Raw genomic sequence first — 12,622 nt, 5'->3', positions numbered from 1 at the left:
ACCACACAGACTACCCCCTGAGAAGAACGACACCTCATCCTAACGGCATTGCAGAACCGATCTGCGTCCTCCTCGGCTCTGGCGCAACAGTGGAAGACTGTAATACATCGTACACTAACAAGGGTGACAGTCTGTCGCCGTTTATTATGGCATGGGTTACGTGTGCGTCATCCACTTCTCCTGCTACTTTCGATGAATGTGCAGAAACATGCTAGATGGCGATGGTGTATGGAACGACGTCACTATGGATCGACGTCACTGGGGACAGGAATGTTTGTTTGAAAATGATGGCCGCATTTTGGTTCGCTGCAGACAGGTGGAGCGGTATCACAGTGACTGTAGTGGCACAAGACATCGGCGCCAATTCGAGGCCTTAAGGTGTGGGGTGCTATTGATACAACCACAAATCACACTTGGTGTGTGTCCGGAGCACTGTGACCAGTGTGAACTACGTGAATGACATCCTGCGACCCACAGCCATACCCTTTCTGCACAACACCCTATACGCCATTTCTCAGCAAAACAATACACGACCACATGTTGTTGCCCGAACATGTGCTTTCTTGGTGTCACAGGATGTCAGCCTTTTGGCCTGGTCCGCCGGATTACCAGACTTGTCACCAGCAGAAGATGTGTGGGATATGATGAAACGACAGCTTCAGCGCTGTGACTCAACGTCAACCACAACAGGTGAACTTTGAAACCAGGTCAATGCAGCTTGTATGGCTATACCATAGGACGCCATTCGCGCCTTGTACGCGTCGATGCCATCACGCATGGAACAAGTTATCAGGGCCCATGGTGGACCATGTGCCTTCGAAGCAACAGGACACGTGGTGAACCGCAGTCGGTGAAATGATAATCATTTCTGCAGAACATACTAATGTATAAGTGTGAATGTCCATCTCTAGTCGTTCAAGGTGTTCTGTTTCTTTTTTGTACATGAGTGAGTAATATCCACTGTATCGGCTTTTCTGTTCCGATTAATTCTCACTTCAATATACGTGATAGCCCAATGATATTAAATGCTGAGGACGCTATGCACTTTCATTGAAGACATTCACATGGTAAGTACTTTTCTTCACAAACAAATTCACACTGCTCATCTAGAGTGTACCATGTACTGAAAATCGTGACATCAACTTGAGTGATGTGTGTACAACGTACGAATACAAGCTCTCCATACAGACTGAATACATTCCACCACATACAGTACCTTTCGTACGTTGTTATAACAGTTTTAACAGCAATTAACTGCAGCTGCAGGCATCTAAGAAAAATTACATCCGCCTACGGAAACTCTTCGTGCATAGTGGTAAACTGCCGATAGCCTCCATTTATTTGCTGCGTCGGTCATGTAACAAAAGAAATAAACATACACAAACATTTAGAAATCTTTTTTCGATTTAAATTTCTGCTAACGTGCACTGATTAACCAACGCTAATATAAAATGATAGTGTAACTCTCCATATATCGGTGAGGCGACTCGACTACGGGATAAAACTAGGCGGATGTATCATTACACATTGTTCTTGTAACAATCACGGATTATGGAACATACTCGGCTAATGTGAGACAGTGAAATTGCTCTCGCTCCATGGTACTTTAAAAGTGGAGATTAACGGCGAGACGCGCGTTACCAGAATGGTAACAGTGAAGCATTTTCCAGCACTAAAACGCGAACTGTCAACATTATCTCTTTGAGTCCTACTTCATGCTATTGTTAATGCTAAAGAGGAATCTGTGTGACTGAACGCCTAAGGACGCGCTTTCTGGTCATTCCTTACTACGAACAACGCTTTCAGATTATGCCTCTTCTTTTCTTGTGTTTACAGGATTACGGGGGCGAGAGTAATGCTAACGCGCGTAATTTATTCCTCTTTCAGACGCACAAATTTGTCCATTTAGTTATTAATGCGGTTTCTCCAGGGCGCTTTTCAGGCCCAGAATTCCGGAGCAGCGAGATTAGAGGGCCCTCTTCCGCAAAGGACTGCAAAGCTCTGAAACTTCAAAGATAAACAGGAACGGAAATTAACCCTAAGTTATACAGAAGACAAATAAAGGCGACATGGTGTCCCTGCTTTGAAATTAATTGCTTTTCGAGGAATTCTATAAATCTGAGCGTTCTTTCACCTTGCCGTCGACGTTTCCCTTTACCATCCGGCAAAACGTATGTTTCATGTCGGCTATGTCACGTTCAGATGAAAGAAGATTTTTGGACTTCTTACATTTCTGCCCCGTTATCAAGCTAATTACCTCTAGCTTTTCACTATTCTTGTTGAGTCTTTAAATATCAGTATTGGCCTTCAGTGACTTGGAAATGGTAAACAAGGAAAATTGGTAACTAGAAGTGCCCGTCGAGAAAGTTATTAGTCATACGCATAAAGAGAATGACGCTGTTCTCTTCATAACTGCCCGTAGAACTCGAGGAAGTGAATTAATACTTAAAACTGCAAAATATCTGTATGAAGCACGTCTTGTAACTGCGAGAATTAAGCAATTTGATTCTGTTAACGCAGAAATATTGTGAATTCATGCAAGCAGTTAGTTGAACTTTTGATGAAGATAAATTCCGGCTAGAGGAATTGTTACATGAGGTACCTACTCAATTAACTGACCAAGAACTTGCCAAGAAGAACTGTAATGTAAATGATGGGTTAAAAGCGATTATGTCTGGAGCCAACATCAAATACACGCAAACACACACACACACACACACACACACACACACACACACACACACAATTGAGGATGGAGCTAACCAGAAGCAAAGCCCATAGTGCAGCAAAAGTCATCGTGGGGGTATGTAAACAGTCCAGGGAGAGATCCGAATCGAAAAACACACATGGTCAATCACTTTGTTATGAATGGCGTGTATTCAGAAAACGGCAAGATGAGTGCCGTGCCTTGATATTTACAGGCGTTCTCGCGTCATTGTATGGGTCAACGTGACATGCCCTCTGCAGCTTCTCTGCGTCACCAATTGTATGTGTGAAACACGGAATCCGAGACACAGCACTCACTTCCTTTGAAAATACTGGCGGGGACTGTTCAAGATGGCTGAAAAAGATCTCAACTACGATTACTTTGTTGATACAAGAAGAACTTTAGGAAAACATGCATTCAAGTCCACAAGATACTAGTTGTTTCTCCGACTGTATTGACGTTTTTCGACTTTATCAAAAATGGTTCAAATGGCTCCAAGCACTGTGGGACTTAACATCTAAGGTCATCAGACCCCTGGACTTAGAACTACTTGAACTTCAGTAACCCGCCCGAGGCAGGATTCGAACCTGCGACTGCAGTAGCAGCGCGTTCCGGACTCAAGCGCGTAGAACCGCTCGGCCACAGTGGCTGGCTCGGTTTCATCGTAAGTGGGAGGTTTATCTGGATTAAGCTACGAAACACGTTGGTAAATAGCCAACTTGGTGATACAGTCAACTCAAAATGCCACATTTGAAGTTTAAATTTCAAACCGTGGTGCGTTTATGGAAATCAACTACTGTTAATGAAAACGGAATACTTCATTTATATGGCTGTAGCAATCACAATAGTACAGACATTCGAGAGGTGGGACAGCCAAAACATCCCAATGGTTACTTTTATATTTCTTGTCCTTGGAAATTCTCCTCTATTGCTCGCCGTCTTCCTAAATGAAGATGTACATACGATTAGCGTGAGGACTTCATTGCGAGGATAACGTTACACGTATGTACACAAAGTCTTTACTCACAACTTCATGTCACAAGTGGGACGTGAAATTTACAATTCTTCAACAGTCACCAAGAGCAATCACAAGAAAACGCAAACACAGGCTTGTAGTTCACAAAGATTTATTACACGAATCCCCAAAATAGTTTTACAAAATCTTTTACAAAACCGGCTTTGCAATAGCCACTAGTCACGAGGATAATCGAAGCCCTTATACAATCTTTACATGAGTATATAGAAAGAAACAAGGTAAGTAAAGATCCTTCTTTTTTAATTAAACAAATAAACGGACGCCAATGAATATGAATGACAGTCATAATTCCCCACAAATGTAACAGGAATTTCCCGCGACAAAATCCCCACAGATGCATTAAGCAACAGTATAGAAACTTTAATAACAATTTGCAAAAGAGCAGTTTCAGCAATGGGAAGCTTAGTCCATTAAACAGATCAACGGAGCTCTACTAATAATAGAATGACTATTCCACAGAACACACTCGTGGAATTGCCGGTCGGTGTGGCCGAGCGGTTCTAGGCGCTTCAGTCTGGAACCGCGCGACCGCTACGGTCGAAGGTTCGAATCATGTCTCGGGCATGGATGAGTGTGATGTCCTTAGGTTAGTTAGGTTTAAGTAGTTCTAAGTTCTAGGGGACTGATGACCTCAGTTGTTAAGTCCCATAGTGCTGAGAGCCATTTGAACCATTTGAACACTCGTGGAATTCCTTCCAAGTATAACACCAAATATGTGCGAAACAGTTATTTTAATAGTCATTTTAAATTCCATGCAACAGCGGGCACACCCCGACGGATGATCCACACAGATGCAAGAGAAACCAATTACTAGGAACAGGGGATGCACCTTGGTGCAACTCGAACACCATAACGAGAGAAATCCCCAAATAATAGCGAGAGAAAAATACTCAATTTCTGTCAACTACTGTGGCGAGTAGCGACAACGACAGGATACAGCCAAGTAGCGTGGAGCGTCACCAAAACGTAGTTGGCCGAGCTAACGGCAGCCGAACACATTTCCCCCAGGGCGCCGCCACCTGCATCGTTCAATCCGGAACTGGTTGTGCCCTCCACTGGTAGTACACTGGAACATTTTTAAAACCAAACAAGGACAGACAATCAAACAAAAAGAGCCAACACAAAACACTCTAATTTCAAGGTTATGCCCCTTTAAATTTAACACCCTTAACAGAAGGAAACCTGAAATAAGTTGCATGGAAAATTATTCACTTCTTACAGTTCATAATTTTCACAGGCTGCGCCCCCCCTCCTTCCGCCCCCATTAACGAACATAAAGTCAGGAGAATTTAACGGCCTGCCAAACCAAGAATATTAAAACTACGAGTATAATGCAAAACACGAAGGCTACAGCCCCTTCAGACAGTGACCGCAATATCAATCACTAACTGTCTTAATACAAAACATGGCCTGCACACTGTGCTAGAATGACTCCCGTAGGTTTCACACTACTCAAGCTTGGTTCTCTCGTCGTTGTGCAGTTTTTTATACTCTGAACACCACTATTCAATATATATCTACCGGAACCAAGAGTTAATTCCTTATTTCCGCCTCAGCGGACATAATCACAGTCAAACACTATTTCCGGCTGTGAACACAAATTATGATCAGACTAATCACCAATGCCATTTCAAAGAAAATAGCGGGTGACTACTGTTAGTAGCAGCAAGCGACGAGACTCCTCATAGCGTACATAGGCGTCCAGCATCAAGTCGTACTGTACACACTCTTGCTAGTACATCAAAGGCCATCACCACCAGTCTGGCGCCGACACATGTCTCAAATCTTCAACACGGAGTCCCGAGGAAGCAATACTCCACGTAACGGCCACCGCCAGAGCCCTACAACACAACTTACGCACGTACCACGGGCAATCACGACCTCTAGCTCCCCGGAGCGGAAGACACTGAGTGAAGTCGTCTTTTTTTTTTTTCTTCATGGGATTTTGATTCCCCCAAGAGGGGGGAGGGGGGGCTGGCAGCAGCACAATACGCCGCTCTGCAGCCTACAGAAAGTTAAAAAACAGAATCACGAGTTATGAAAAACAAGCCAAAGCAGGCGATAAAACGGTGACTGGTAAAAACTGAAACATGGAGAAAAAGATACGACGAAAATATAAAAACAAAACGGTCGGCGATGCTGATTATAACACATAGTAAGTAGACAGGCACAATTTGAAAAACACGGTGACACTCTGGTTTCTGTTCGCAACAGTTAAAACCACACAACTAGCGGCAGTATGGTGGCTGATATCAACACTGACAGGGGACGCACAGCACTGAACACTCACTTAAAGGGCCGGCCGGAGTGGCCGTGCGGTTCTAGGCGCTACAGTCTGGAACCGCGCGACCGTTACGGTCGCAGGTTCGAATCCTGCCTCGCGCATGGATGTATGTGATGTCCTTAGGTTAGTTAGGTTTAAGTAGTTCTAAGTTCTAGGGGACTCATGACCTGAGTAGTTAAGTCCCATAGTGCTCAGAGCCATTTTTGAACTCACTTAAAGCAGCACTATACAGGCGACACGGTGGCAGATTAGGGGTGGGGGGGAGGTAGGACCCGGACCAATGAGAGGGAAAAAGGAGGGACATAGAAGAAAGAAAAAGGAGGGGCTGGGCGGACGCGAGGAGTGGGAAAGGCAGTGGAGGGGATCAAGTCGCCGGAAGCGCCGCGCTTAAACAGCGGCCAGAAGAGGAAAACCAAAGATAAAACAAGCATGCCAGAACAACCTGGATTGCTGCTCCGACTAGAGAGAGAATCATTGGCACAAAGAGCAGGTTTTTCAAAATCAGACTTGCCATTTTTTGTTTATTTGGGCTGGTTCGAATGCTCTGTCCATGTTTCTGGTGGCATCTGCAGTGTCTTACGTGCAATCAGAATCGCAGGGGAAAGTACAAGTATTACTTGACGTTCATTTTCCCTTATCCCACTTCAATGCGACTGAAATCCTATGATGTGGATTGAAATTCCCTCATTTCTTTGTGGTATACTGACAACTTTTACTCACAGACAGGATTCTCCAATTTGCGTTAGCTGCTGTTTGATGTCCAAAATACTGACGTCAGGGACAGGCCGATAAAACCTACCTTCAATTTTCTGACCTCTCTCACGAAGGATACATCAATTGGGAGGTACAGAGAACACAGAGCTGTATCGAGTGAATGGGATACTTAAAGTGCTGTGTTTTTGGGGGGGGGAGAGTTGTTCTCTCAATGATACTGCATAAAGATGAAACGTTTCTTAAAGTAGAACTCTAGAGGTGAATGACAGGAATGAAGAGAAACAGTTAGTGCTAAACGAACTTTCACATTGTTCGGTAGCGACGGTATTTTCTACAATTATGTATGTGCTGGATGATTGAAGGCAAATTCAGAAAATACTGTACGATATTTTCAGTTGAACTGTACAATGACAGCTGTCTTTAAATGTTAGGAAGAATGATGATGTGATTCTCACGACATTTGTCAGAGGACATTTAGAAGGGCTGTGCAACAGTTTTGCTGCCCTCATCGTATGCTCCACGTTGCGCTAACGAGTAGAGAATAAAATGAATCAAGGCATATCACTTTTTCCTTGCTCAATGAGAAAATAGAATTTCGACTTGAATATCTAACTTTCTTTCTAAGTGTCCCTGGATGTTTCTAAGTTACGACACATTTGGTGAGACTTTAATTTAGAGATGAGTTAAGATCTATGCTGATCATGCTTCAGTTAATGGAAGACGCTCAGAATCGTGCTGCTTCGGTCGAGAGGAGAAAAGTTTGCTGGATAACGATTTCCAGCAATGGAAAGGGTGTCTGGCCGCACGCACGAGCGCATTGGAATCGCTGGACACAGTGAATTCAGGTGGTTCTGAGAAATGTTTGTTAAGACGCCTTGCGATCCGTGGAGTCGTGTTATGGATCCACAGCGGCTGTGGGAACTCCGAGGCTATTTTGCAAACGCAGAACGGAGGCCTCTTGGTAGCTGCCAAACGCAAAACACAGCCCAGTTATAACGTTCTCAGAAATGTTTGTCACGGCTTCTTGCGATGCCTGAGGTTGTTATGGAAGTGTAACGGTTCTGGGGAATCCGAGGCCAGTTTGCAAACCCAGACTGGAGATGTGTCGGCAGTTGCCTTGTGTTGCTCTTCCGTGGACTGTAATAGCTGTGGTTCCCTGGCCACAGTTATTCCGAGAAATTTATCTGGGAGGAGCAAGAGGGGCAGCGGGGTAGCAGGGAACTGAGTGGCCAATGAGAGATCGTCACTGGGGTTGTCTACAAGACAGCCAACCACAAGTACAGGAGCGGAAAGAGCAGTGAAGGCGGCGTGGGTGCTAGTCCGGGTTTGGAGCGGGTAGTGTAAAAGTGTGAAGTGCCGACAGCCTCGTGAGGAGCTGGAAGCAGCCGAAGGAAGACGGTGGCAGTTCGGCCTGGGCCGGTGGAGAGCGCAGAGGTGCAGGACGCACCGTCGAAGGTAAGGCTCCGCGCACGCAGGTAATTCTAATTGGTTGAAGACTGGAGGACAAGTAGTTTGTGGGGTTTACTAGCTGTCACGGAGCGTAAGTGTCTAAGGGTGTTAGAGAGGCTTCATTAAACCTCACTAAAACCGTTTAACAGTTACTCTCTTCACCTGTAAATATTTTAGGTCCTATTGTACCGTATTTCCATTTTCAGTGTCCGTCGTACTCTTTGCGTGACGATAGGCGACGTTTATACCTAGTTGTGTGTATTCATGCCTTGGTTTCCCTACTGTTCGTTGATCCTTATGAACGGACGCTCCTTCTTTGAAACTGTCAGATGGAGGAATGATTTCTGTTTAGAATGATTCGCATCGTCTCGCGGGGTGAAACTCTTATAGTGAGGCTGGTGATTCAAAATAAGTAGGGTTATCGGTGTTAGGAGAATTGGTATGCCACCGAGAACAATTAACTTTAGTAGGACATTTAAGGGTGGGGCAGTACATCCACAGCCATGTACTGTACAGCTGTTTGCTGAATGTGGATGTACACTACTGGCCATTAAAATTACTACACCATGAAGATGACGTGCTTTAGACGCGAAATTTAACCGACAGGAAGAAGATTCTGTGATATGCAAATGATTAGCTTTTCAGAGCATTCACACAAGGTTGGCGCCGGTGGCAACACCTACAACGTGCTGACATGAGGAAAGTCTCCAACCGATATCTCATGCACAAGCAGCAGTTGACCGGCGTTGCCTGGTGAAAAGTTATTGTGAAGCCTCGTGTAAGGAGGACAAATGCGTACCACCACGTTTCCGACTTTGATAAAGGTCGGATTGTAGCCTATCGCGATTGCGGTTTATCATATCGCGACATTGCTGCTCGCGTTGGTCGAGATCCAATGACTGTTAGCAGAATATGGAAAGCTGTGCTGGATCCCAACGGCCTCGTATCACTAGCAGTCGAGATGACAGGCATCTTATCCGGATGGCTCTAACGGATCGTTCAGCACGTCTCGATCCCTGAAACAACAGATGGGGACGTTTGCAAGACAAGAACCATCTGCACGAACAGTTCGACGAAGTTTGCAGCAGCATGGACTATCAGCTTGGAGACCTTGGCTGCGGTTACCCTTGACGCTGCATCACAGACAGGAGCGCCTGAGATGGTGTACTCAACCACGAACTTGGATGCACGAATGGCAAAACGTCATTCTTTCGGATGAATCCAGGTTCTGTTTACAGCATCATGATGGTCGCATCCGTGTTTGGCGACATCGCTGTGAACGCACATTGAAAGCGTGTATTCGTCATCGCCATACTGGCGTACCACCCAGCGTGTTGGTATGGGGTGCCATTGGTTACACGTCTCGGTCACCTCTTGTTCGCATTGACGGCACTTCGAACAGTGGACGTTACATTTCAGATGTGTTACGACCCATGGCTCTGCCCTTCATTCGATCCCTGCGAAACCCTACATTTCAGGATGATAATGCACGACCGCATGTTGCAAGTCCTGTACGGGTCTTTCTGGATACAGAAAATGTTCGACTGCTGCCCTGGCCAACACACTCTCCAGATCTCTCACCAATTGAAAACGTCTGGTCAGTGGTGGCCGAGCAACTGACTCGTCACAATACACCAGTCACTACTCTTCATGAACTGTGGTATCGTGTTGAAGCTGCATGGGCAGCTGTACCTGTACACGCCATCCAAGCTCTGTTTGACACAATGCCCAGGCATATCAATGCCGTTAATACGGTCAGAGGTGGTTGTTCACTGGTTTCCAGGATCTATGCACCCAAATTGCGTGAAAATGTAATCACATGTCAGTTCTCGTATAATATATCTGTCCAATGAGTACCAGTTTATCATCTGCATTTCTTCGCGGTGTACCAATTTTAATGGCCAGTAGTGTATATACAGATCTGAAAAATATATGTAACACTGCCACTAAGCCGTTAATCTAAATGTCAGTCAATATTCAAAAAACGCACAAGATGAATAACCTAAGATGTTCAGCTGAACTTTCTAGTAACTTCCTGAATAAATTGTTACCTTGCATTGTGTAAGTCCAACAATATTGTGCCTCAGTCGTATGCCATTTGCATATCAGAATCAAGTGTCAAAAATAAATTTCGCTTCACAGAAAACAAAGAAAAAAGTTAGTGCAACATCTGTTACTTAAATAGAAACCACTAACAAGACCAAATACAATGTCGAATCACTTTTCAAAAGACAAAAGCTAATTGTAGAGAATAACTGCAATTATAGTATTAGGATGCTTGAATACTGCCTCTCGTCTGAATCGATGCTACACAGAAATGACGTACATCTCTGACCCAGTGTACAGATGGTAAGGAAACTACTACTTATATGGTGGCTTTCCGCAAATATTTTGTTAGATTTCTGAAAATTTATTGCATAAAACGATGCTAATTCAAAATTTCTATAATTAACAAAGAAACAGTAATAAGTGATGCGTAATTTAATTGGAAATTAAGAATTTGTATTTCCTACATTTATTTATTGAATCATTTTATTTTTTATGTTTTGGTGAATACATCAAAACTTATGCTGATAGGTAATTTTGCTACTTGGTAGACAAGTTTCTTATCTAAAAGAGTAACAATCATGTCGTCAGTCTTATTCTTCAGTTTATCTGATTCTCCTAGCGATTATGATCCTCGAAGTGAAATTCAAAAGAGTAGATAAGATGAAGAAACCAATTAAAAACTGACATACTAACACATAAAAAGGGAATACGGGTTCTAAATTATTAAAGGTAGTGAACAGTAGCTACTGAAAAGCATCGAAATGAAGTGAATGCAGAAAGCAGAATGAGGATGAATTGAGAAATATGACTGAAGGAAATGAAAATCAGATGAGTTGTAGAAAAACTTTGGTAGACATTAGCGTAAAAAACATCACATAGGCACAAAACTAATAGCTTATATGTAAATTGTTTTATGCGAATGAAAGTTTTTCAATTATTTCTTGCCTGAAATACGTGATATTTATGTATGCCACCTTTTATCGTAGTCATTCAATGGCAGGTAATTTTTTCGTTCCAAAACTACGACAACCGAAGTGTTCAAGCTCGTGCGGTAAGAGGAAACAGCGAAAAGATCTTTTCTAACATCTGAGAATGTCACGAGGTGACCTACATTTTCATGATCACAGTTCCCCGAGGTTATCATCACTTTTACTTTTATGTACGAAGATTTTCTTTACAATAACAGGACGGAGAACACCGACCATGGATCTGGAGGGCGAAAGACGATTTCCTCTCTCTTTTTTTGTCATGTCTTCCGACTGATTAATTCTTCTTTTGTAAGAACCTCTTCATCTAGGAGTAGCACTTGGCGTCAAACGATATTTCTTATTTGCTGTGTACATTCAATTCTCTGTTTTTCCCTACACTTTTTTTCCTTTTCAGCTCTTTCTACCGCCACGGAAGTTGTTTCGGGACGTCTTGCTACATCTCCTTTTATCCTGTCTCTTCTTCTTCTCCCTGTTCTCCCTGTTTTCCTTTCATCTATGATTCTCTTGAGCGTCTCCTCTATTCCTATCAGTCCAACTTATTTTCAGCATCTTTTTGCAGCTATCGCACATCCACAACGGTATAGTTACGGGCAGTTTTTCCTATACTGAGATTTGGAATTAGGCACGGTTTCGTTATTGTTCAGTTTTCTGCTAGTGGAGACTAACTGTCCAGAGAGACATTTAAACAAACCATACGCTGCGTTAAAGGCGTCTGCATTAGTAGCCACACTTGCGCGACTTAAATGTGCTTAGATTGTATACTAAAAAACGGCTTTACCGAATTGGAAATTATCGAGGAATGCACTAACAGAAGAACGCGGAACCATCAGGAATTTATCGAAATCGTCATTGGGAATGTAAAAGTTCCGAAACAATCACATCAATTTCCAAACGCAAATGCTGAAAGACGTCTTATAGGAAGTATAACGTGCGGGAAGAATAGACGATTCACATCGTTATGAATGTATGAATGAAAATAGTCTGTGTTCTCCCATTAAGGGCAAAGGCCTGCTACAAGTAGGTGTAGCTGCTACTAAAGACTCACGCAGTGAACTATCCACGTAAAAGGGTACCGCACTTAATGCACACTATTTGATCTCTTAGTTGTAGTTCCAGTTCTTTCCACTCTTTCTGTTTCTGGCTATTTTGGTCCACTGTCTTCCTGCTTGTTTTATGAATAAGTCCGACCATTTGCGTCTTGGTCTTCCTGGGAGTCTCTTGCCGATGTAGGGGTCCCATTTGGTAGCTCGTACCATCCATCTGTCGTCTTGCAGCCTCGCCAAGTGCCCACCCCATTTCCATTTGGTCTTCGTAGCCTGTTGTGCTATGTATGTTGTTGCGAGGTGTTCGATATTCTGTCTTTCAGAGAGATACCAAGGTTGTTCCTCAACATT

Source organism: Schistocerca serialis, chromosome 6 (genome assembly GCF_023864345.2).
Source record: "Schistocerca serialis cubense isolate TAMUIC-IGC-003099 chromosome 6, iqSchSeri2.2, whole genome shotgun sequence".
In the NCBI taxonomy this organism is placed as follows: domain Eukaryota; kingdom Metazoa; phylum Arthropoda; class Insecta; order Orthoptera; family Acrididae; genus Schistocerca; species Schistocerca serialis.
Note: the sequence above shows the minus strand (reverse complement) of the source record.